General features: G+C 43.8%; 1 long non-coding RNA gene across 31 annotated transcripts in view; it reads left to right on the plus strand.

The window, feature by feature from the left end:
* The window catches only part of LOC307190093, a 1,314,632-nt gene that overhangs the window by 791,743 nt on the left and 499,280 nt on the right, over window positions 1–23,609 (plus strand). The window contains exon 5 of one of the 31 annotated variants that reach the window (XR_013829373.1): window positions 15,148–15,213. The exons of 28 other annotated variants lie outside the window; for them this stretch is intronic. This is a non-coding gene — a long non-coding RNA (uncharacterized lncRNA). Of the gene's footprint in view, window positions 1–4,096; window positions 4,157–8,833; window positions 8,882–15,147; window positions 15,214–23,609 lie in introns of those variants that run through there. 2 more of the 31 variants (XR_013829374.1, XR_013829375.1) reach the window with 2 other exon arrangements.

The following is a 23,609-nucleotide window of genomic DNA, read 5'->3' on the forward strand; positions in this document are numbered from 1 at the left end:
CTCTTGGCAGCCTTACTTCAGTCTATTTTTGGACGATAGCTGTCATTTATAACTCTGCAGGTTTGTGAATTACAGTGCCCCTGAGCTCCTTTGTTCAACTCGCTTTCTTTTGAGCTGGCCGCAACACCGCAGGATGGCTTCAGGCCCTAATCTGGTTCCGGTACGGCACGCTGAGCCTTTGGTTATTTCCTCTTCCTGGTGGGAAATGAGAGTTAAATTTGCCCGTCCAGACACCTCCAGCTAGCCTCTCATTGGTTCTCGCTATTCCTGTTCATCTTCCGCAGAAATTGCAAACTGGGCCAAACAGGAGGTTAAAGGGACTGACTCTCCAAGTGGGGAGAGTGTTAGTAAAGCGTCTGGAATGTTGCACCCGAGTACCAGGGGAGGAAAACTGAGACATATTTGAACACGTCTCCCGTTCACATGGTTGATCATACTTGGGATCCACATGCATGTTTTAGCTGAAGGAAGAATACCTTAAACCTGGAGAGTTGAGACCCGTGTAATGGGTACCATGCAATATGACTTCAAAGGGTCTTCATTTGCTCACCGAACCTCTCCAATCCTATCACTGCTGCGTTTATGCCCCTGTACACACGCTTGATTCTCTTTTGGAGACATAGCAATCCATAGGTTTTAAGATACTTACTAGTCAGGTACATTCTTAGGCGTTTAATATGGGGTGTTGAGTCCATTTCGTTGAGCAAGGAGTAGCTCTTGTCTATTCCATATTTGGCTTAAGGAACTTTATCTGTGCTCATTTCAATCTCTGGTTTTATGCAGCACCCCAACTCACCTTTCCCCTTAAGCAAGCATAAGTTGGTTTTCTAAATTTGAGACCCTGTTCTGTTCTGTAATTCAGTTCCTGTGTAGCCAAGTTTACATTCCGTGTATTACTGATATCTTATGATGTTTCTTTTCTGTGTGACTTACTTCAGTTAGAATCATCATACCTGAATCCACTCATTGTGCTGCTAAGGACCTGATGACACAGATTTCATTGCTGAGTGATATTGCTTTGTAAGTAAATACCACAACTTCTTTATCCATTTTTCACTTTCTGCGATGTTGAACTTGTACTGTAAACGAGGTTCTTGTAAACAGAGCCGTTCCAAAGTTTGGGGTGGCTGTGTCTTTTTGATTTTAATTTCCCTAAGCTATAGGACCATAAGTGGAAGTGCCCTAGGTTCTGTTGCTTTGTTTTTTAGATGTTTCAGGAAACACCATACACTTCTCCCGAGTGGTTGTTGGCAATTTACATCCCGCCCATCAGCATAACAAGGCTCCCAGTTCTCCATGGCCTGTCCTGCCTTTCTGGATTTTACACTTTTTTCAGATGGCCCTTTTGACCGGGGGGAAGTGAGACTTCATTGTAGTGCAGATTTCCTTTGCAAGCTTGCTTGGTTGGCCAAAAAGGGCGTATGCGTTTTTTCCTGAATATATTCAGGAAAAAACGCATACGCCCTTTTTGGCCAAGTGCATCATTGTGGACGTTCTGCCTCTTTTCCTATGCTTTCAATGCAATTCCAGTCTACCTCCTGAAATCGGTTTCCTGCAATTCTGCCCCGCTTTCAAGTCCTCTTGGCAGCCTTACTTCAGTCTATTTTTGGACGATAGCTGTCATTTATAACTCTGCAGGTTTGTGAATTACAGTGCCCCTGAGCTCCTTTCTTCAACTCGCTTTCTTTTGAGCTGGCCGCAACACCGCAGGATGGCTTCAGGCCCTAATCTGGTTCCGGAACGGCACGCTGAGCCTTTGGTTATTTCCTCTTCCTGGTGGGAAATGAGAGTTAAATTTGCCCGTCCAGACACCTCCAGCTAGCCTCTCATTGGTTCTCGCTATTCCTGTTCATCTTCCGCAGAAATTGCAAACTGGGCCAAACAGGAGGTTAAAGGCGCTGACTCTCCAAGTGGGGAGAGTGTTAGTAAAGCGTCTGGAATGTTGCACCCGAGTACCAGGGGACGAAAACTGAGACATATTTGAACACGTCTCCCGATCACATTGTTGATCATACTCTAGGTTCCACATGCATGTTTTAGCTGAAGGAAGAATACCTTAAACCTGGGTAGTTGAAACCCGTGTAATGGGTACCATACAATATGACTTCAAAGGGTCTTCATTTGCTCACCGAACCTCTCCAATCCTATCACTGCTGCGTTTATGCCCCTGTACACACGCTTGATTCTCTTTTGGAGACATAGCAATCCATAGGTTTTAAGATACTTACTAGTCAGGAACATTCTTAGGCGTTTAATATGGGGTGTTGAGTCCATTTCGTTGAGCAAGGAGTAGCTCTTGTCTATTCCATATTTGGCTTAAGGAACTTTATCTGTGCTCATTTCAATCTCTGGTTTTATGCAGCACCCCAACTCACCTTTCCCCTTAAGCAAGCATAAGTTGGTTTTCTAAATTTGAGACCCTGTTCTGTTTTGGAATGCAGTTCCTGTGTAGCCAAGTTTACATTCCGTGTATTAGTGATATCTTATGATGTTTCTTTTTCTGTGTGACTTATTTCAGTTAGAATCATCGTACCTGAATCCACTCATTATGCTGCTACGTGCCTGATGACATAGATTTCATTGCTGAGTGATACTGCATTGTACGTAAGTACCACAAGTTCTTTATCCATTTTTCACTTTCTGCGATGTTGAACTTGTACTTTAAACGAGGTTCTTGTAAACAGAGGCGTCCCAAACTTTGGGGTGGCTGTGTCTTTTTGATTTTAATTTCCCTAAGCTATAGGACCATAAGTGGCAGTGCCCTAGGCTCTGTTGCTTTGTTTTTTAGATGTTTCAAGAAACACCATACACTTCTCCCGAGTGTCTGTTGGCAATTTACATCCCGCCCATCAGCATAACAAGGCTCCCAGTTCTCCATGGCCTGTCCTGCCTTTCTGGATTTTACACTTTTTTCAGATGGCCCTTTTGACCGGGGGGAAGTGAGACTTCATTGTAGTGCAGATTTCCTTTGCAAGCTTGCTTGGTTGGCCAAAAAGGGCGTATGCGTTTTTTCCTGAATATATTCAGGAAAAAACGCATACGCCCTTTTTGGCCAAGTGCATCATTGTGGACGTTCTGCCTCTTTTCCTATGCTTTCAATGCAATTCCAGTCTACCTCCTGAAATCGGTTTCCTGCAATTCTGCCCCGCTTTCAAGTCCTCTTGGCAGCCTTACTTCAGTCTATTTTTGGATGATAGCTGTCATTTATAACTCTGCAGGTTTGTGAATTACAGTGCCCCTGAGCTCCTTTGTTCAACTCGCTTTCTTTTGAGCTGGCCGCAACACCGCAGGATGGCTTCAGGCCCTAATCTGGTTCCGGTACGGCACGCTGAGCCTTTGGTTATTTCCTCTTCCTGGTGGGAAATGAGAGTTAAATTTGCCCGTCCAGACACCTCCAGCTAGCCTCTCATTGGTTCTCGCTATTCCTGTTCATCTTCCGCAGAAATTGCAAACTGGGCCAAACAGGAGGTTAAAGGGACTGACTCTCCAAGTCGGGAGAGTGTTAGTAAAGCGTCTGGAATGTTGCACCCGAGTACCAGGGTACGAAAACTGACATATTTGAACACGTCTCCCGATCACATGGTTGATCATACTCTAGGTTCCACATGCATGTTTTAGCTGAAGGAAGAATACCTTAAACCTGGGTAGTTGAAACCCGTGGAATGGGTACCATGCAATATGACTTCAAAGGGTCTTCATTTGCTCACCGAACCTCTCCAGTCCTATCACTGCTGCGTTTATGCCCCTGTACACATGCTTGATTCTCTTTCGGAGACATAGCAATCCATAGGTTTGAAGATACTTACTAGTCAGGTACATTCTTAGGCGTTTAATATGCGGTGTTGAGTCCATTTCGTTGAGCAAGACGTAGCTCTTGTTTATTCCATATTTGGCTTAAGGAACTTTATCTGTGCTCATTTCAATCTCTGGTTTTATGCAGCACCCCAACTCACCTTTCCCCTTAAGCAAGCATAAGTTGGTTTTCTAAATTTGAGACACTGTTCTGTTTTGGAATTCAGTTCCTGTGTAGCCAAGTTTACATTCCGTGTATTAGTGATATCTTATGATGTTTCTTTTTCTGTGTGACTTATTTCAGTTAGAATCATCGTACCTGAATCCACTCATTGCGCTGCTAAGGGCCTGATGACAGAGATTTCATTGCTGAGTGATATTGCTTTGTAAGTAAATACCACAAGTTCTTTATCCATTTTTCACTTTCTGCGATGTTGAACTTGTACTGTAAACGAGGTTCTTGTAAACAGAGCCGTTCCAAACTTTTGGGTGGCTGTGTCTTTTTGATTTTAATTTCCCTAAGCTATAGGACCATAAGTGGAAGTGCCCTAGGTTCTGTTGCTTTGTTTTTTACATGTTTCAGGAAACACCATACACTTCTCCCGAGTGGTTCTTGGCAATTTACATCCCGCCCATCAGCATAACAAGGCACCCAGTTCTCCATGGCCTGTCCTGCCTTTCTGGATTTTACACTTTTTTCAGATGGCCCTTTTGACCGGGGGGAAGTGAGACTTCATTGTAGTGCAGATTTCCTTTGCAAGCTTGCTTGGTTGGCCAAAAAGGGCGTATGCGTTTTTTCCTGAATATATTCAGGAAAAAACGCATACGCCCTTTTTGGCCAAGTGCATCATTGTGGACGTTCTGCCTCTTTTCCTATGCTTTCAATGCAATTCCAGTCTACCTCCTGAAATCGGTTTCCTGCAATTCTACCCTGCTTTCAAGTCCTCTTGGCAGCCTTACTTCAGTCTATTTTTGGACGATAGCTGTCATTTATAACTCTGCAGGTTTGTGAATTACAGTGCCCCTGAGCTCCTTTCTTCAACTCGCTTTCTTTTGAGCTGGCCGCAACACCGCAGGATGGCTTCAGGCCCTAATCTGGTTCCGGCACGGCACGCTGAGCCTTTGGTTATTTCCTCTTCCTGGTGGGAAATGAGAGTTAAATTTGCCCGTCCAGACACCTCCAGCTAGCCTCTCATTGGTTCTCACTATTCCTGTTCATCTTCCGCAGAAATTGCAAACTGGGCCAAACAGGAGGTTAAAGGGACTGACTCTCCAAGTGGGGAGAGTGTTAGTAAAGCGTCTGGAATGTTGCACCCGAGTACCAGGGGAGGAAAACTGAGACATATTTGAACACGTCTCCCGTTCACATGGTTGATCATACTTGGGTTCCACATGCATGTTTTAGCTGAAGGAAGAATACCTTAAACCTGGGTAGTTAAGACCCGTGTAATGGGTACCATGCAATATGACTTCAAAGGGTCTTCATTTGCTCACCGAACGTCTCCAATCCTATCACTGCTGCGTTTATGCCCCTGTACACATGCTTGATTCTCTTTCAGAGACATAGCAATCCATAGGTTTTAAGATACTTACTAGTCAGGTACGTTCTTAGGCGTTTAATATGCGGTGTTGAGTCCATTTCATTGAGCAAGGAGTAGCTCTTGTCTATTCCATATTTGGCTTAAGGAACTTTAACTGTGCTCATTTCAATCTCTGGTTTTATGCAGCACCCCAACTCACCTTTCCCCTTAAGCAAGCATAAGTTGGTTTTCTAAATTTGAGACCCTGTTCTGTTCTGGAAAGCAGTTCCTGTGTAGCCAAGTTTACATTCCGTGTATTAGTGATATCTTATGATGTTTCTTTTTCTGTGTGACTTATTTCAGTTAGAATCATCGTACCTGAATCCACTCATTATGCTGCTACGGGCCTGATGACATAGATTTCATTGCTGAGTGATACTGCATTGTACGTAAGTACCACAAGTTCTTTATCCATTTTTCACTTTCTGCGATGTTGAACTTGTACTTTAAACGAGGTTCTTGTAAACAGAGGCGTCCCAAACTTTGGGGTGGCTGTGTTTTTTTGATTTTAATTTCCCTAAGCTATAGGACCATAAGTGGCAGTGCCCTAGGCTCTGTTGCTTTGTTTTTTAGATGTTTCAAGAAACACCATACACTTCTCCCGAGTGTCTGTTGGCAATTTACATCCCGCCCATCAGCATAACAAGGCTCCCAGTTCTCCATGGCCTGTCCTGCCTTTCTGGATTTTACACTTTTTTCAGATGGCCCTTTTGACTGGGGGGAAGTGAGACTTCATTGTAGTGCAGATTTCCTTTGCAAGCTTGCTTGGTTGGCCAAAAAGGGCGTATGCGTTTTTTCCTGAATATATTCAGGAAAAAACGCATACGCCCTTTTTGGCCAAGTGCATCATTGTGGACGTTCTGCCTCTTTTCCTATGCTTTCAATGCAATTCCAGTCTACCTCCTGAAATCGGTTTCCTGCAATTCTGCCCCGCTTTCAAGTCCTCTTGGCAGCCTTACTTCAGTCTATTTTTGGACGATAGCTGTCATTTATAACTCTGCAGGTTTGTGAATTACAGTGCCCCTGAGCTCCTTTCTTCAACTCGCTTTCTTTTGAGCTGGCCGCAACACCGCAGGATGGCTTCAGGCCCTAATCTGGTTCCGGTACGGCACGCTGAGCCTTTGGTTATTTCCTCTTCCTGGTGGGAAATGAGAGTTAAATTTGCCCGTCCAGACACCTCCAGCTAGCCTCTCATTGGTTCTCGCTATTCCTGTTCATCTTCCGCAGAAATTGCAAACTGGGCCAAACAGGAGGTTAAAGGGACTGACTCTCCAAGTCGGGAGAGTGTTAGTAAAGCGTCTGGAATGTTGCACCCAAGTACCAGGGTACGAAAACTGACATATTTGAACACGTCTCCCGATCACATGGTTGATCATACTCTAGGTTCCACATGCATGTTTTAGCTGAAGGAAGAATACCTTAAACCTGGGTAGTTGAAACCCGTGGAATGGGTACCATGCAATATGACTTCAAAGGGTCTTCATTTGCTCACCGAACCTCTCCAGTCCTATCACTGCTGCGTTTATGCCCCTGTACACATGCTTGATTCTCTTTCGGAGACATAGCAATCCATAGGTTTGAAGATACTTACTAGTCAGGTACATTCTTAGGCGTTTAATATGCGGTGTTGAGTCCATTTCGTTGAGCAAGACGTAGCTCTTGTCTATTCCATATTTGGCTTAAGGAACTTTATCTGTGCTCATTTCAATCTCTGGTTTTATGCAGCACCCCAACTCACCTTTTCCCTTAAGCAAGCATAAGTTGGTTTTCTAAATTTGAGACACTGTTCTGTTTTGGAATTCAGTTCCTGTGTAGCCAAGTTTACATTCCGTGTATTAGTGATATCTTATGATGTTTCTTTTTCTGTGTGACTTATTTCAGTTAGAATCATCGTACCTGAATCCACTCATTGTGCTGCTAAGGGCCTGATGACAGAGATTTCATTGCTGAGTGATATTGCTTTGTAAGTAAATACCACAAGTTCTTTATCCATTTTTCACTTTCTGCGATGTTGAACTTGTACTGTAAACGAGGTTCTTGTAAACAGAGCCGTTCCAAACTTTTGGGTGGCTGTGTCTTTTTGATTTTAATTTCCCTAAGCTATAGGACCATAAGTGGAAGTGCCCTAGGTTCTGTTGCTTTGTTTTTTACATGTTTCAGGAAACACCATACACTTCTCCCGAGTGTCTGTTGGCAATTTACATCCCGCCCATCAGCATAACAAGGCTCCCAGTTCTCCATGGCCTGTCCTGCCTTTCTGGATTTTACACTTTTTTCAGATGGCCCTTTTGACCGGGGGGAAGTGAGACTTCATTGTAGTGCAGATTTCCTTTGCAAGCTTGCTTGGTTGGCCAAAAAGGGCGTATGCGTTTTTTCCTGAATATATTCAGGAAAAAACGCATACGCCCTTTTTGGCCAAGTGCATCATTGTGGACGTTCTGCCTCTTTTCCTATGCTTGCAATGCAATTCCAGTCTACCTCCTGAAATCGGTTTCCTGCAATTCTGCCCCGCTTTCAAGTCCTCTTGGCAGCCTTACTTCAGTCTATTTTTGGACGATAGCTGTCATTTATAACTCTGCAGGTTTGTGAATTACAGTGCCCCTGAGCTCCTTTCTTCAACTCGCTTTCTTTTGAGCTGGCCGCAACACCGCAGGATGGCTTCAGGCCCTAATCTGGTTCCGGCCCGGCACGCTGAGCCTTTGGTTAATTCCTCTTCCTGGTGGGAAATGAGAGTTAAATTTGCCCGTCCAGACACCTCCAGCTAGCCTCTCATTGGTTCTCAATATTCCTGTTCATCTTCCGCAGAAATTGCAAACTGGGCCAAACAGGAGGTTAAAGGGACTGACTCTCCAAGTGGGGAGAGTGTTAGTAAAGCGTCTGGAATGTTGCACCCGAGTACCAGGGGAGGAAAACTGAGACATATTTGAACACGTCTCCCGATCACATGGTTGATCATACTCTAGGTTCCATATGCATGTTTTAGCTGAAGGAAGAATACCTTAAACCTGGGTAGTTGAAACCCGTGGAATGGATACCATGCAATATGACTTCAAAGTGTCTTCATTTGCTCACCGAACCTCTCCAATCCTATCACTGCTGCGTTTATGCCCCTGTACACATGCTTGATTCTCTTTCGGAGACATAGCAATCCATAGGTTTTAAGATACTTACAAGTCAGGTACATTCTTAGGCGTTTAATATGCGGTGTTGAGTCCATTTCGTTGAGCAAGGAGTAGCTCTTGTCTATTCCATATTTGGCTTAAGGAACTTTATCTGTGCTCATTTCAATCTCTGGTTTTATGCAGCACCCCAACTCACCTTTACCCTTAAGCAAGCATAAGTTGGTTTTCTAAATTTGAGACCCTGTTCTGTTCTGTAATTCAGTTCCTGTGTAGCCAAGTTTACATTCCGTGTATTACTGATATCTTATGATGTTTCTTTTTCTGTGTGACTTACTTCAGTTAGAATCATCATACCTGAATCCACTTATTGTGCTGCTAAGCGCCTGATGACACAGATTTCATTGCTGAGTGATATTGCTTTGTAAGTAAATACCACAACTTCTTTATCCATTTTTCACTTTCTGTGATGTTGAACTTGTACTGTAAACGAGGTTCTTGTAAACAGAGCCGTTCCAAACTTTGGGGTGGCTGTGTCTTTTTGATTTTAATTTCCCTAAGCTATAGGACCATAAGTGGAAGTGCCCTAGGTTCTGTTGCTTTGTTTTTTAGTTGTTTCAGGAAACACCATTCACTTCTCCCGAGTGGTTGTTGGCAATTTACATCCCGCCCATCAGCATAACAAGGCTCCCAGTTCTCCATGGCCTGTCCTGCCTTTCTGGATTTTACACTTTTTTCAGATGGCCCTTTTGACCGGGGGGAAGTGAGACTTCATTGTAGTGCAGATTTCCTTTGCAAGCTTGCTTGGCTGGCCAAAAAGGGCATATGCGTTTTTTTCCTGAATATATTCAGGAAAAAACGCATACGCCCTTTTTGGCCAAGTGCATCATTGTGGACGTTCTGCCTCTTTTCCTATGCTTTCAATGCAATTGCAGTCTACCTCCTGAAATCGGTTTCCTGCAATTCTGCCCCGCTTTCAAGTCCTCTCGGCAGCCTTACTTCAGTCTATTTTTGGACGATAGCTGTCATTTATAACTCTGCAGGTTTGTGAATTACAGTGCCCCTGAGCTCCATTCTTCAACTTGCTTTCTTGTGACCTGGCCGCAACACCGCAGGATGGCTTCAGGCCCTAATCTGGTTCCGGCACGGCACGCTGAGCCTTTGGTTATTTCCTCTTCCTGGTGGGAAATGAGAGTTAAATTTGCCCGTCCAGACACCTCCAGCTAGTCTCTCATTGGTTCTCGCTATTCCTGTTCATCTTCCGCAGAAATTGCAAACTGGGCCAAACAGGAGGTTAAAGGCGCTGACTCTCCAAGTGGGGAGAGTGTTAGTAAAGCGTCTGGAATGTTGCACCCGAGTACCAGGGGAGGAAAACTGAGACATATTTGAACACGTCTCCCGTTCACATGGTTGATCATACTTGGGTTCCACATGCATGTTTTAGCTGAAGGAAGAATACCTTAAACCTGGAGAGTTGAGACCCGTGTAATGGGTACCATGCAATATGACTTCAAAGGGTCTTCATTTGCTCACCGAACCTCTCCAATCCTATCACTGCTGCGTTTATGCCCCTGTACACATGCTTGATTCTCTTTCGGAGACATAGCAATCCATAGGTTTTAAGATACTTACTAGTCAGGTACATTCTTAGGCGTTTAATATGCGGTGTTGAGTCCATTTCGTTGAGCAAGGAGTAGCTCTTGTCTATTCCATATTTGACTTAAGGAACTTTATCTGTGCTCATTTCAATCTCTGGTTTTATGCAGCACCCCAACTCACCTTTACCCTTAAGCAAGCATAAGTTGGTTTTCTAAATTTGAGACCCTGTTCTGTTCTGTAATTCAGTTCCTGTGTAGCCAAGTTTACATTCCGTGTATTACTGATATCTTATGATGTTTCTTTTTCTGTGTGACTTACTTCAGTTAGAATCATCATACCTGAATCCACTCATTGTGATGCTAAGGGCCTGATGACACAGATTTCATTGCTGAGTGATATTGCTTTGTAAGTAAATACCACAACTTCTTTATCCATTTTTCACTTTCTGCGATGTTGAACTTGTACTGTAAACGAGGTTCTTGTAAACAGAGCCGTTCCAAACTTTGGGGTGGCTGTGTCTTTTTTATTTTAATTTCCGTAAGCTATAGGACCATAAGTGGAAGTGCCCTAGGTTCTGTTGCTTTGTTTTTTAGATGTTTCAGGAAACACCATACACTTCTCCCGAGTGGTTGTTGGCAATTTACATCCCGCCCATCAGCATAACAAGGCTCCCAGTTCTCCATGGCCTGTCCTGCCTTTCTGGATTTTACACTTTTTTCAGATGGCCCTTTTGACCGGGGGGAAGTGAGACTTCATTGTAGTGCAGATTTCCTTTGCAAGCTTGCTTGGTTGTCCAAAAAGGGCGTATGCGTTTTTTCCTGAATATATTCAGGAAAAAACACATACGCCCTTTTTGGCCAAGTGCATCATTGTGGACGTTCTGCCTCTTTTCCTATGCTTTCAATGCAATTCCAGTCTACCTCCTGAAATCGGTTTCGTGCAATTCTGCCCCGCTTTCAAGTCCTCTTGGCAGCCTTACTTCAGTCTATTTTTGGACGATAGCTGTCATTTATAACTCTGCAGGTTTGTGAATTACAGTGCCCCTGAGCTCCTTTGTTCAACTCGCTTTCTTTTGAGCTGGCTGCAACACCGCAGGATGGCTTCAGGCCCTAATCTGGTTCTGGCATGGCACGCTGAGCCTTTGGTTAATTCCTCTTCCTGGTAGGAAATAAGAGTTAAATTTGCCCGTCCAGACACCTCCAGCTAGTCTCCGTTGGTTCTCGCTATTCCTGTTCATCTTCCGCAGAAATTGCAAACTGGGCCAAACAGGAGGTTAAAGGCGCTGACTCTCCAAGTGGGGAGAGTGTTAGTAAAGCGTCTGGAATGTTGCACCCGAGTACCAGGGGAGGAAAACTGAGACATATTTGAACACGTCTCCCGTTCACATGGTTGATCGTACTTGGGTTCCACATGCATGTCTTAGCTGAAGGAAGAATACCTTAAACCTGGAGAGTTGAGACCCGTGTAATGGGTACCATGCAATATGACTTCAAAGGGTCTTCATTTGCTCACCGAACCTCTCCAATCCTATCACTGCTGCGTTTATGCCCCTGTACACATGCTTGATTCTCTTTCAGAGACATAGCAATCCATAGGTTTCAAGATACTTTCTAGTCAGGTACATTCTTAGGCGTTTAATATGGGGTGTTGAGTCCATTTCGTTGAGCAAGGAGTAGCTCTTGTCTATTCCATATTTGGCTTAAGGAACTTTATCTGTGCTCATTTCAATCTCTGGTTTTATGCAGCACCCCAACTCACCTTTACTTTTAAGCAAGAATAAGTTGTTTTTCTAAATTTGAGACCCTGTTCTGTTCTGTAATTCAGTTCCTGTGTAGCCAAGTTTACATTCCGTGTATTACTGATATCTTATGATGTTTCCTTTTCTGTGTGACTTATTTCAGTTAGAATCATCGTACCTGAATCTACTCATTATGCTGCTACGGGCCTGATGACATAGATTTCATTGCTGAGTGATACTGCATTGTACGTAAGTACCACAAGTTCTTTATCCATTTTTCACTTTCTGCGATGTTGAACTTGTACTGTAAACGAGGTTCTTGTAAACAGAGCCGTTCCAAACTTTGGGGTGGCTGTGTCTTTTTGATTTTAATTTCCCTAAGCTATAGGACCATAAGTGGAAGTGCCCTAGGCTCTGTTGGTTTGTTTTTTAGATGTTTCAGGAAACACCATACACTTCTCCCGAGTGTCTGTTGGCAATTTACATCCCGCCCATCAGCATAACAAGGCTCCCAGTTCTCAATGGCCTGTTGCCTTTCTGGATTTTACACTTTTTTCAGATGGCCCTTTTGACCGGGGGGAAGTGAGACTTCATTGTAGTGCAGATTTCCTTTGCAAGCTTGCTTGGTTGGCCAAAAAGGGCGTATGCGTTTTTTCCTGAATATATTCAGGAAAAAACGCATACGCCCTTTTTGGCCAAGTGCATCATTGTGGACGTTCTGCCTCTTTTCCTATTCTTTCAATGAAATTCCAGTCTGCCTCCTGAAATCGGTTTCCTGCAATTCTGCCCCGCTTTCAAGTCCTCTTGGCAGCCTTACTTCTGTCTATTTTTGGACGATAGCTGTCATTTATAACTCTGCAGGTTTGTGAATTACAGTGCCCCTGAGCTGCTTTCTTCAACTTGCTTTCTTTTGAGCTGGCCGCAACACCGCAGGATGGCTTCAGGCCCTAATCTGGTTCCGGCACGGCACGCTGAGCCTTTGGTTATTTCCTCTTCCTGGTGGGAAATGAGAGTTAAATTTGCCCGTCCAGACACCTCCAGTTAGCCTCTCATTGGTTCTCGCTATTCCTGTTCATCTTCCGCAGAAATTGCAAACTGGGCCAAACAGGAGGTTAAAGGCGCTGACTCTCCAAGTGGGGAGAGTGTTAGGAAAGCGTCTGAAATGTTGCATCCGAGTACCAGGGGAGGAAAACTGAGACATATTTGAACACGTCTCCCGTTCACATGGTTGATCATACTTGGGTTCCACATGCATGTTTTAGCTGAAGGAAGAATACTTTAAACCTGGAGAGTTGAGACCCGTGTAATGGGTACCATGCAATATGAATTCAAAGGGTCTTCATTTGCTCACCGAACCTCTCCAATCCTATCACTGCTGCGTTTATGCCCCTGTACACATGCTTGATTCTCTTTTGGAGACATAGCAATCCATAGGTTTTAGGATACTTACTAGTCAGGTACATTCTTAGGCGTTTAATATGCGGTGTTGAGTCCATTTCGTTGAGCAAGGAGTAGCTCTTGTCTATTCCATATTTGACTTAAGGAACTTTATCTATGCTCATTTCAATCTCTGGTTTTATGCAGCACCCCAACTCACCTTTACCTTTAAGCAAGAATAAGTTGGTTTTCTAAATTTGAGACCCTGTTCTGTTCTGTAATTCAGTTCCTGTGTAGCCAAGTTTACATTCCGTGTATTACTGATATCTTATGATGTTTCTTTTTCTGTGTGACTTATTTCAGTTAGAATCATCATACCTGAATCCACTCATTGTGCTGCTAAGGGCCTGATGACACAAATTTCATTGCTGAGTGATATTGCTTTGTAAGTAAATACCACAACTTCTTTATCCATTTTTCACTTTCTGCGATGTTGAACTTGTACTGTAAACGAGGTTCTTGTAAACAGAGCCGTCCCAAACTTTGGGGTGGCTGTGTCTTTTTGATTTTAATTTCCCTAAGCTATAGGACCATAAGTGGCAGTGCCCTAGGCTCTGTTGCTTTGTTTTTTAGATGTTTCAGGAAACACCATACACTTCTCCCGAGTGTCTGTTGGCAATTTACATCCCGCCCATCAGCATAACAAGGCTCCCAGTTCTCCATGGCCTGTCCTGCCTTTCTGGATTTTACACTTTTTTCAGATGGCCCTTTTGACCGGGGGGAAGTGAGACTTCATTGTAGTGCAGATTTCCTTTGCAAGCTTGCTTGGTTGGCCAAAAAGGGCGTATGCGTTTTTTCCTGAATATATTCAGGAAAAAACGCATACGCCCTTTTTGGCCAAGTGCATCATTGTGGACGTTCTGCCTCTTTTCCTATGCTTTCAATGCAATTCCAGTCTACCTCCTGAAATCGGTTTCCTGCAATTCTGCCCCGCTTTCAAGTCCTCTTGGCAGCCTTACTTCAGTCTATTTTTGGACGATAGCTGTCATTTATAACTCTGCAGGTTTGTGAATTACAGTGCCCCTGAGCTCCTTTCTTCAACTCGCTTTCTTGTGAGCTGGCCGCAACACCGCATGATGGCTTCAGGCCCTAATCTGGTTCCGGCCCGGCATGCTGAGCCTTTGGTTAATTCCTCTTCCTGGTGGGAAATGAGAGTTAAATTTGCCCGTCCAGACACCTCCAGCTAGCCTGTCATTGGTTCTCGCTATTCCTGTTCATCTTCCGCAGAAATTGCAAACTGGGCCAAACAGGAGGTTAAAGGGACTGACTCTCCAAGTGGGGAGAGTGTTAGTAAAGCGTCTGGAATGTTGCACCCGAGTACCAGGGGAGGAAAACTGAGACATATTTGAACACGTCTCCCGTTCACATGGTTGATCATACTTGGGTTCCACATGCATGTTTTAGCTGAAGGAAGAATACCTTAAACCTGGAGAGTTGAGACCCGTGTAATGGGTACCATGCAATATGCCTTCAAAGGGTCTTCATTTGCTCACCGAACCACTCCAATCCTATCACTGCTGCGTTTATGCCCCTGTACACATGCTTGATTCTCTTTTGGAGACATAGCAATCCATAGGTTTTAAGATACTTACTAGTCAGGTACATTCTTAGGGGTTTAATATGCGGTGTTGAGTCCATTTCGTTGAGCAAGGAGTAGCTCTTGTCTATTCCATATTTGACTTAAGGAACTTTATCTGTGCTCATTTCAATCTCTGGTTTTATGCAGCACCCCAACTCACCTTTACCCTTAAGCAAGCATAAGTTGGTTTTCTAAATTTGAGACCCTGTTCTGTTCTGTAATTCAGTTCCTGTGTAGCCAAGTTTACATTCCGTGTATTACTGATATCTTATGATGTTTCTTTTTCTGTGTGACTTATTTCAGTTAGAATCATCATACCTGAATCCACTCATTGTGATGCTAAGGGCCTGATGACATAGATTTCATTGCTGAGTGATATTGCTTTGTAAGTAAATACCACAACTTCTTTATCCATTTTTCACTTTCTTCGATGTTGAACTTGTACTGTAAACGAGGTTCTTGTAAACAGAGCCGTTCCAAACTTTGGGGTGGCTGTGTCTTTTTGATTTTAATTTCCCTAAGCTATAGGACCATAAGTGGAAGTGCCCTAGCTTCTGTTGCTTTGTTTTTTAGATGTTTCAGGAAACACCATACACTTCTCCCAAGTGGTTGTTGGCAATTTACATCCCGCCCATCAGCATAACAAGGCTCCCAGTTCTCCATGGCCTGTCCTGCCTTTCTGGATTTTACACTTTTTTCAGATGGCCCTTTTGACCGGGGGGAAGTGAGACTTCATTGTAGTGCAGATTTCCTTTGCAAGCTTGCTTGGTTGGCCAAAAAGGGCGTATGCGTTTTTTCCTGAATATATTCAGGAAAAAACGCATACGCCCTTTTTGGCCAAGTGCATCATTGTGGACGTTCTGCCTCTTTTCCTATGCTTTCAATGCAATTCCAGTCTACCTCCTGAAATCGGTTTCCTGCAATTCTGCCCCGCTTTCAAGTCCTCTTGGCAGCCTTACTTCAGTCTATTTTTGGACGATAGCTGTCATTTATAACTCTGCAGGTTTGTGAATTACAGTGCCCCTGAGCTCCTTTCTTCAACTCGCTTTCTTGTGAGCTGGCCGCAACACCGCAGGATGGCTTCAGGCCCTAATCTGGTTCCGGCACGGCATGCTGAGCCTTTGGTTAATTCCTCTTCCTGGTGGGAAATGAGAGTTAAATTTGCCCGTCCAGACACCTCCAGCTAGCCTCTCATTGGTTCTCGCTATTCCTGTTCATCTTCTGCAGAAATTGCAAACTGGGCCAAACAGGAGGTTAAAGGGACTGACTCTCCAAGTCTGGAGAGTGTTAGTAAAGCGTCTGGAATGTTGCACCTAAGTACCAGGGGAGGAAAACTGAGACATATTTGAACACGTCTCCCGATCACATGGATGATTATACTCTAGGTTCCACATGCATGTTTTAGCTGAAGGAAGAATACCTTAAACCTGGGTAGTTGAAACCCGTGGAATGGGTACCGTGCAATATGACTTCAAAGGGTCTTCATTTGCTCACCGAACCTCTCCAATCCTATCACTGCTGCGTTTATGCCCCTGTACACATGCTTGATTCTCTTTCGGAGACATAGCAATCCATAGGTTTTAAGATACTTACTAGTCAGGTACATTCTTAGGCGTTTAATATGCGGTGTTGAGTCCATTTCATTGAGCAAGGAGTAGCTCTTGTCTATTCCATATTTGGCTTAAGGAACTTTAACTGTGCTCATTTCAATCTCTGGTTTTATGCAGCACCCCAACTCACCTATCCCCTTAAGCAAGCATAAGTTGGTTTTCTAAATTTGAGACCCTGTTCTGTTCTGTAATTCAGTTCCTGTGTAGCCAAGTTTACATTCCGTGTATTACTGATATCTTATGATGTTTCTTTTTCTGTGTGACTTATTTCAGTTAGAATCATCGTACCTGAATCCACTCATTAGGCTGCTACGGGCCTGATGACATAGATTTCATTGCTGAGTGATACTGCATTGTACGTAAGTACCACAAGTTCTTTATCCATTTTTCACTTTCTGCGATGTTGAACTTGTACTTTAAACGAGGTTCTTGTAAACAGAGGCGTCCCAAACTTTGGGGTGGCTGTGTCTTTTTGATTTTAATTTCCCTAAGCTATAGGACCATAAGTGGCAGTGCCCTAGGCTCTGTTGCTTTGTTTTTTAGATGTTTCAAGAAACACCATACACTTCTCCCGAGTGTCTATGGCAATTTACATCCCGCCCATCAGCATAACAAGGCTCCCAGTTCTCCATGGCCTGTCCTGCCTTTCTGGATTTTACACTTTTTTCAGATGGCCCTTTTGACCGGGGGGAAGTGAGACTTCATTGTAGTGCAGATTTCCTTTGCAAGCTTGCTTGGTTGGCCAAAAAGGGCGTATGCGTTTTTTCCTGAATATATTCAGGAAAAAACGCATACGCCCTTTTTGGCCAAGTGCATCATTGTGGACGTTCTGCCTCTTTTCCTATGCTTGCAATGCAATTCCAGTCTACCTCCTGAAATCGGTTTCCTGCAATTCTGCCCCGCTTTCAAGTCCTCTTGGCAGCCTTACTTCAGTCTATTTTTGGACGATAGCTGTCATTTATAACTCTGCAGGTTTGTGAATTACAGTGCCCCTGAGCTCCTTTCTTCAACTCGCTTTCTTGTGACCTGGCCGCAACACCGCAGGATGGATTCAGGACCTAATCTGGTTCTGGCACGGCACGCTGAGCCTTTGGTTAATTCCTCTTCCTGGTGGGGAATGAGAGTTAAATTTGCCCGTCCAGACACCTCCAGCTAGCCTCTCATTGGTTCTCGCTATTCCTGTTCATCTTCCGCAGAAATTGCAAACTGGGCCAAACAGGAGGTTAAAGGGACTGACTCTCCAAGTCGGGAGAGTGTTAGTAAAGCGTCTGGAATGTTGCACCCGAGTACCAGGGTACGAAAACTGACATATTTGAACACGTCTCCCGATCACATGGTTGATCATACTCTAGGTTCCACATGCATGTTTTAGCTGAAGGAAGAATACCTTAAACCTGGGTAGTTGAAACCCGTGCAATGGGTACCATGCAATATGACTTCAAAGGGTCTTCATTTGCTCACCGAACCTCTCCAGTCCTATCACTGCTGCGTTTATGCCCCTGTACACATGCTTGATTCTCTTTCGGAGACATAGCAATCCATAGGTTTGAAGATACTTACTAGTCAGGTACATTCTTAGGCGTTTAATATGCGGTGTTGAGTCCATTTCGTTGAGCAAGACGTAGCTCTTGTCTATTCCATATTTGGCTTAAGGAACTTTATCTGTGCTCATTTCAATCTCTGGTTTTATGCAGCACCCCAACTCACCTTTACCCTTAAGCAAGCATAAGTTGGTTTTCTAAATTTGAGACACTGTTCTGTTTTGGAATTCAGTTCCTGTGTAGCCAAGTTTACATTCCATGTATTAGTGATATCTTATGATGTTTCTTTTTCTGTGTGACTTATTTCAGTTAGAATCATCGTACCTGAATCCACTCATTGTGCAGCTAAGGGCCTGATGACAGAGATTTCATTGCTGAGTGATATTGCTTTGTAAGTAAATACCACAAGTTCTTTATCCATTTTTCACTTTCTGCGATGTTGAACTTGTACTGTAAACGAGGTTCTTGTAAACAGAGCCGTTCCAAACTTTTGGGTGGCTGTGTCTTTTTGATTTTAATTTCCCTAAGCTATAGGACCATAAGTGGAAGTGCCCTAGGTTCTGTTGCTTTGTTTTTTACATGTTTCAGGAAACACCATACACTTCTCCCGAGTGGTTCTTGGCAATTTACATCCCGCCCATCAGCATAACAAGGCACCCAGTTCTCCATGGCCTGTCCTGCCTTTCTGGATTTTACACTTTTTTCAGATGGCCCTTTTGACCGGGGGGAAGTGAGACTTCATTGTAGTGCAGATTTCCTTTGCAAGCTTGCTTGGTTGGCCAAAAAGGGCGTATGCGTTTTTTCCTGAATATATTCAGGAAAAAACGCATACGCCCTTTTTGGCCCAGTGCATCATTGTGGACGTTCTGCCTCTTTTCCTATGCTTTCAATGCAATTCCAGTCTACCTCCTGAAATCGGTTTCCTGCAATTCTACCCTGCTTTCAAGTCCTCTTGGCAGCCTTACTTCAGTCTATTTTTGGACGATAGCTGTCATTTATAACTCTGCAGGTTTGTGAATTACAGTGCCCCTGAGCTCCTTTCTTCAACTCGCTTTCTTTTGAGCTGGCCGCAACACCGCAGGATGGCTTCAGGCCCTAATCTTGTTCCGGCACGGCACGCTGAGCCTTTGGTTATTTCCTCTTCCTGGTGGGTAATGAGAGTTAAATTTGCCTGTCCAGACACCTCCAGCTAGCCTCATATTGGTTCTCGCTATTCCTGTTCATCTTCCGCAGAAATTGCAAACTGGGCCAAACAGGAGGTTAAAGGGACTGACTCTCCAAGTGGGGAGAGTGTTAGTAAAGCGTCTGGAATGTTGCACCCGAGTACCAGGGGAGGAAAACTGAGACATATTTGAACACGTCTCCCGTTCACATGGTTGATCATACTTGGGTTCCACATGCATGTTTTAGCTGAAGGAAGAATACCTTAAACCTGGGTAGTTAAGACCCGTGTAATGGGTACCATGCAATATGACTTCAAAGGGTCTTCATTTGCTCACCGAACCTCTCCAATCCTATCACTGCTGCGTTTATGCCTCTGTACACATGCTTGATTCTCTTTCAGAGACATAGCAATCCATAGGTTTTAAGATACTTACTAGTCAGGTACGTTCTTAGGCGTTTAATATGCGGTGTTGAGTCCATTTCATTGAGCAAGGAGTAGCTCTTGTCTATTCCATATTTGGCTTAAGGAACTTTAACTGTGCTCATTTCAATCTCTGGTTTTATGCAGCACCCCAACTCACTTTTCCCCTTAAGCAAGCATAAGTTGGTTTTCTAAATTTGAGACCCTGTTCTGTTCTGGAAAGCAGTTCCTGTGTAGCCAAGTTTACATTCCGTGTATTAGTGATATCTTATGAATTTTCTTTTTCTGTGTGACTTATTTCAGTTAGAATCATCGTACCTGAATCCACTCATTATGCTGCTACGGGCCTGATGACATAGATTTCATTGCTGAGTGATACTGCATTGTACGTAAGTACCACAAGTTCTTTATCCATTTTTCACTTTCTGCGATGTTGAACTTGTACTTTAAACGAGGTTCTTGTAAACAGAGGCGTCCCAAACTTTGGGGTGGCTGTGTTTTTTTGATTTTAATTTCCCTAAGCTATAGGACCATAAGTGGCAGTGCCCTAGGCTCTGTTGCTTTGTTTTTTAGATGTTTCAAGAAACACCATACACTTCTCCCGAGTGTCTGTTGGCAATTTACATCCCGCCCATCAGCATAACAAGGCTCCCAGTTCTCCATGGCCTGTCCTGCCTTTCTGGATTTTACACTTTTTTCAGATGGCCCTTTTGACTGGGGGGAAGTGAGACTTCATTGTAGTGCAGATTTCCTTTGCAAGCTTGCTTGGTTGGCCAAAAAGGGCGTATGCGTTTTTTCCTGAATATATTCAGGAAAAAACGCATACGCCCTTTTTGGCCAAGTGCATCATTGTGGACGTTCTGCCTCTTTTCCTATGCTTTCAATGCAATTCCAGTCTACCTCCTGAAATCGGTTTCCTGCAATTCTGCCCCGCTTTCAAGTCCTCTTGGCAGCCTTACTTCAGTCTATTTTTGGACAATAGCTGTCATTTATAACTCTGCAGGTTTGTGAATTACAGTGCCCCTGAGCTCCTTTCTTCAACTCGCTTTCTTTTGAGCTGGCCGCAACACCGCAGGATGGCTTCAGGCCCTAATCTGGTTCCGGTACGGCACGCTGAGCCTTTGGTTATTTCCTCTTCCTGGTGGGAAATGAGAGTTAAATTTGCCCGTCCAGACACCTCCAGCTAGCCTCTCATTGGTTCTCGCTATTCCTGTTCATCTTCCGCAGAAATTGCAAACTGGGCCAAACAGGAGGTTAAAGGGACTGACTCTCCAAGTCGGGAGAGTGTTAGTAAAGCGTCTGGAATGTTGCACCCGAGTACCAGGGTACGAAAACTGACATATTTGAACACGTCTCCCGATCACATGGTTGATCATACTCTAGGTTCCACATGCATGTTTTAGCTGAAGGAAGAATACCTTAAACCTGGGTAGTTGAAACCCGTGGAATGGGTACCATGCAATATGACTTCAAAGGGTCTTCATTTGCTCACCGAACCTCTCCAGTCCTATCACTGCTGCGTTTATGCCCCTGTACACATGCTTGATTCTCTTTCGGAGACATAGCAATCCATAGGTTTTAAGATACTTACAAGTCAGGTACATTCTTAGGCGTTTAATATGCGGTGTTGAGTCCATTTCGTTGAGCAAGGAGTAGCTCTTGTCTATTCCATATTTGACTTAAGGAACTTTATCTGTGCTCATTTCAATCTCTGGTTTTATGCAGCACCCCAACTCACCTTTACCCTTAAGCAAGCATAAGTTGGTTTTCTAAATTTGAGACCCTGTTCTGTTCTGTAATTCAGTTCCTGTGTAGCCAAGTTTACATTCCGTGTATTACTGATATCTTATGATGTTTCTTTTTCTGTGTGACTTACTTCAGTTAGAATCATCATACCTGAATCCACTTATTGTGCTGCTAAGCGCCTGATGACACAGATTTCATTGCTGAGTGATATTGCTTTGTAAGTAAATACCACAACTTCTTTATCCATTCTTCACTTTCTGTGATGTTGAACTTGTACTGTAAACGAGGTTCTTGTAAACAGAGCCGTTCCAAACTTTGGGGTGGCTGTGTCTTTTTGATTTTAATTTCCCTAAGCTATAGGACCATAAGTGGAAGTGCCCTAGGTTCTGTTGCTTTGTTTTTTAGTTGTTTCAGGAAACACCATTCACTTCTCCCGAGTGGTTGTTGGCAATTTACATCCCGCCCATCAGCATAACAAGGCTCCCAGTTCTCCATGGCCTGTCCTGCCTTTCTGGATTTTACACTTTTTTCAGATGGCCCTTTTGACCGGGGGGAAGTGAGACTTCATTGTAGTGCAGATTTCCTTTGCAAGCTTGCTTGGTTGGCCAAAAAGGGCGTATGCGTTTTTTCTTGAATATATTCAGGAAAAAACGCATACGCCCTTTTTGGCCAAGTGCATCATTGTGGACGTTCTGCCTCTTTTCCTATGCTTTCAATGCAATTCCAGTCTACCTCCTGAAATCGGTTTCCTGCAATTCTGCCCCGCTTTCAAGTCCTCTTGGCAGCCTTACTTCAGTCTATTTTTGGACGATAGCTGTCATTTATAACTCTGCAGGTTTGTGAATTACAGTGCCCCTGAGCTCCTTTCTTCAACTCGCTTTCTTTTGAGCTGGCCGCAACACCGCAGGATGGCTTCAGGCCCTAATCTGGTTCCGGTACGGCACGCTGAGCCTTTGGTTATTTCCTCTTCCTGGTGGGAAATGAGAGTTAAATTTGCCCGTCCAGACACCTCCAGCTAGCCTCTCATTGGTTCTCGCTATTCCTGTTCATCTTCCGCAGAAATTGCAAACTGGGCCAAACAGGAGGTTAAAGGCGCTGACTCTCCAAGTGGGGAGAGTGTTAGTAAAGCGTCTGGAATGTTGCACCCGAGTACCAGGGGAGGAAAACTGAGACATATTTGAACACGTCTCCCGTTCACATGGTTGATCATACTTGGGTTCCACATGCATGTTTTAGCTGAAGGAAGAATACCTTAAACCTGGAGAGTTGATACCCGTGTAATGGGTACCATGCAATATGACTTCAAAGGGTCTTCATTTCCTCACCGAACCACTCCAATCCTATCACTGCTGCGTTTATGCCCCTGTACACATGCTTGATTCTCTTTTGGAGACATAGCAATCCATAGGTTTTAAGATACTTACTAGTCAGGTACATTCTTAGGCGTTTAATATGCGGTGTTGAGTCCATTTCGTTGAGCAAGGAGTAGCTCTTGTCTATTCCATATTTGACTTAAGGAACTTTATCTGTGCTCATTTCAATCTCTGGTTTTATGCAGCACCCCAACTCACCTTTACCCTTAAGCAAGCATAAGTTGGTTTTCTAAATTTGAGACCCTGTTCTGTTCTGTAATTCAGTTCCTGTGTAGCCAAGTTTACATTCCGTGTATTACTGATATCTTAATATGTTTCTTTTTCTGTGTTACTTATTTCAGTTAGAATCATCATACCTGAATCCACTCATTGTGATGCTAAGGGCCTGATGACATAGATTTCATTGCTGAGTGATATTGCTTTGTAAGTAAATACCACAACTTCTTTATCCATTTTTCACTTTCTTCGATGTTGAACTTGTACTGTAAACGAGGTTCTTGTAAACAGAGCCGTTCCAAACTTTGGGGTGGCTGTGTCTTTTTGATTTTAATTTCCCTAAGCTATAGGACCATAAGTGGAAGTGCCCTAGGTTCTGTTGCTTTGTTTTTTAGATGTTTCAGGAAACACCATACACTTCTCCCAAGTGGTTGTTGGCAATTTACATCCCGCCCAAGAGCATAACAAGGCTCCCAGTTCTCCATGGCCTGTCCTGCCTTTCTGGATTTTACACTTTTTTCAGATGGCCCTTTTGACCGGGGGGAAGTGAGACTTCATTGTAGTGCAGATTTCCTTTGCAAGCTTGCTTGGTTGGCCAAAAAGGGCGTATGCGTTTTTTCCTGAATATATTCAGGAAAAAACGCATACGCCCTTTTTGGCCAAGTGCATCATTGTGGACGTTCTGCCTCTTTTC

The sequence above is a fragment of the Stenella coeruleoalba genome (assembly GCF_951394435.1).
Source record: "Stenella coeruleoalba genome assembly, chromosome: 8".
Lineage (NCBI taxonomy): Eukaryota > Metazoa > Chordata > Mammalia > Artiodactyla > Delphinidae > Stenella > Stenella coeruleoalba.